The sequence below is a fragment of the Solanum stenotomum genome, chromosome 10 (genome assembly GCF_019186545.1).
Source record: "Solanum stenotomum isolate F172 chromosome 10, ASM1918654v1, whole genome shotgun sequence".
In the NCBI taxonomy this organism is placed as follows: Eukaryota; Viridiplantae; Streptophyta; class Magnoliopsida; order Solanales; family Solanaceae; genus Solanum; species Solanum stenotomum.
In genome coordinates this window covers 50,615,443-50,618,655 of record NC_064291.1, presented here as the reverse complement: position 1 = coordinate 50,618,655, position 3,213 = coordinate 50,615,443, and positions in this window count along the sequence as shown.

The following is a 3,213-nucleotide window of genomic DNA, read 5'->3' as shown; positions in this document are numbered from 1 at the left end:
ACCATGTCATCGTACAATTGGTGCACTTATGTATCCTGCTATTATTATTCGTGGTAAATAATTTTATCAATATGCATGCAAAATATAACATCACTCTTATGAGTGGAGATATTAGAGTGAATAAAATATCAATATAATTAAATTATTAGATCAATTGTGTCAAGATTTATTGACCATGAAATTGCAGGAGATTATGAAGTTTGACCTGAAGAAAGTTATTTATTTTCATGTCGGAATACTGTCATATCAAATCATTCCATAAGACAGTCAATTTGATTGTTATACAAGTGAAAGTATCTTTCAGTGCTTGGTTGTTGCTACTAAAAATTCAAATGAGCAATTTGTCTAAACCGACATGATCACAAATTGAGTAATTGTCAAAATATATTTGGATGAAATTTATAAGCATATCCAGAAAATATGTGGTATTCCTTTGAAAAGAGATAATCCAACAACATTATATGAAGACAATGTTGTATGTGTTCAACTAAGAGGACACATCAAAGGAGACTAACCAAAATATATTTCATCGAAGTTCTTTTTCTTACTCATGATCTTCAAAACAAGGATGAAACAAATGTTCAACAATTCGTATTCACCAAGACACTGCCAACTTCAACTTTTGGGAAGCTGAGTCACAAGATTAGAATATGTCATCTTCAAGATATTAGGTAATGTTTTTATCAGGGGGAGTAAATACGCGCTGCACTCTTTTTCCCTTAACCAGGTTATATCCCACTGGGTTTTCCTGGTAAAGGTTTTTAATGAGCCAGCAAACAATGCGTATTACTGAACTTTTTCTTTCACTAAATTTATTTTTACATGGACATCCAAGAGGGAGCGTTGTAAAATGGATGTCCACGTAATATATTTTGTGTCCAAGCAAAATACTTTGTGGCCAAGTAAAGTAACTTTGTGCCCAAGTTTATAACTTATATATATAGCCCCTCTTGTAATATGAGACAACAACAAGAAGTAAAAATCATTCAATAATAAAGGGTTACTACTACTATTACTTTGTCTCTCTCTATCTCTACTCTTCTTAATTTCAATTAATTATCTTAATTTTATAACAAAAATCACATTGTTTGGCAATTTCTTGACATTTATTCTGTCTTCAAAATATTTTTGCATAAATGTGTTCTTTGTTTTCTGCCCCAAGGCATAGCTTGAGTGGCAAAAGGTGGAGGATTTGTGGCTTAGGTCGCAGATTCAAGCCCCACACCATGCAAAGTAAAGCCCGGTATTTAAGTGGAGAAGGGTAGAGGGCGGGCCCATTATCCACCGAGTTTAGAAGGCTGTGATTGATCCAAAGGGTGAGTCACAGACAGATTTCTCGGTTATAAAAAAAAATTGTTCTTTGTTTTCTAAGGAAAAAAACAAAATCTTCATTTCCGATGCATTTCAAATGGGAAATATAATTTGAACTCCCGAATTGTAAATCGNTAGTGGGACTCCTTAGCAACAGTTTCATTATTTATTTAAAGTGTCATTATTTTAGTTTGTTAATGGATTAGTTATGTATTTATTTTATTTTGATTAATTTGAAAGAATACAAAAATTAATAACAGAAAAGAGAAAATCATGGAACGAAAAAATTCAAAAAAGGTAAAAAAGATTTTAAATACAAATCAGTTACCTTTTGCAAAAAATTATAAATCTCCTTCTTCCTGTCGAGGCTTTTTTCTCTTTCTTCTTAAGAACATCAATTTTTAATTTTTTTAAATAATTTAGTTTTTCTTCCGAATCATTCATCTTATAACTTTCAAAGATTCTTCAAGTTGAATACGGCATATTTTTTTAAACAAAATTTTTCAAAATTGAGGACTATAAATTTGTCGCATTCAGTGAATAATCGAAAAACAATCAGGTATTTTTTTCAATTCTTTCTCTTGTTTGTATGAGATATTCGCATATGTCGAGTATAATTGTTGTTTTTTTCCTGATTAAACCAGTGAAATCTTTATATGTATTGGGATTTATAGCTTTTTACGGATGTTCTGTAATATAGGGATACAAGTATAACAATTTTGGACAGCGTACAACTATGGAGTAAAAAACATCAACTAATAAGTGGTTGTATACATATTTTTATTGACTTGTAGTGATTGCTGGATACAATTAAGTTGTATTTAAACTAAAATGTATTTATATTCCAGTTTGTTATATTATTATTATTTCACTGAAAAATATTGTTTTCGGAAAACATAGAATAAGTTGTATTAAAAAAAATTGTATTTATATTACAATATCTAGTTTTGTTATTTTATTAGTATTTCACTTTAGAATTGTAGTAACTATTTTTTTAGCTCAGTTTGTATTCCAAAAATAATTATGTATTTCAATATCACTTTGTATTTCAAACGCAAAATGAATACAAATAAGTTTGTATCCTTTCTTAATTCGTATTTATATGTAATGATTAGATTATATTGGGATACAATCAGTAACATTTTTGTAATAAATAAAAGAAAAATATATTTGGCAGTTATGTAATACATTTTTTATCACTCGGATACAATTTTTAGTTTTCACTATGAAAGTAAAATATCAATTTTAAGTTTTAAGTTTTATTTTGAATGGTAAAGTGAGCACATAAAATGCAAAAGTTGTTGGTATACAATTATGATGAAAACATAATAAAAAAAGAAAGTTTCAGTTTTGGAGAACACCGATTACATCGAAGTTCGAGTTGGGAATTCTTCTTCCAAAGTTGTTTGTCAACGAAATTTTAATAATTTGTATTTCATTTGGCATACTTATTAGAATGAATACAAACTAATAAAGAAATACAAATGTCATTATACAAACCCAAACATGAAAATCATAATGAATACAAATACACATATCATACATATTGGAATGAATACAATTTAGGAAAGGATATAATATTTTGAAAAAAATACATTACGTTGTGAAAAAAATAAATGAATACAAATATCATTCTTCAAGAACCACGGATTGACATACAATTTAGCATCCATATTGGNAAAACTGTTATCCTAGAATATTCTGTTTATATTAATTAATCCCCGTGGATCAATTTTACTTAATTAAGTCCATATTATATATTTATACTTTGTCATACATGACCGCACCTTCTAAAATAAAAAAATATAAGAAACTAATGTTGATGTTTATTGGCAATAATGTTCTAGCAACTACATACTCTATTCAATATTATACGTCACTATTTCGTGCAATATTATAATT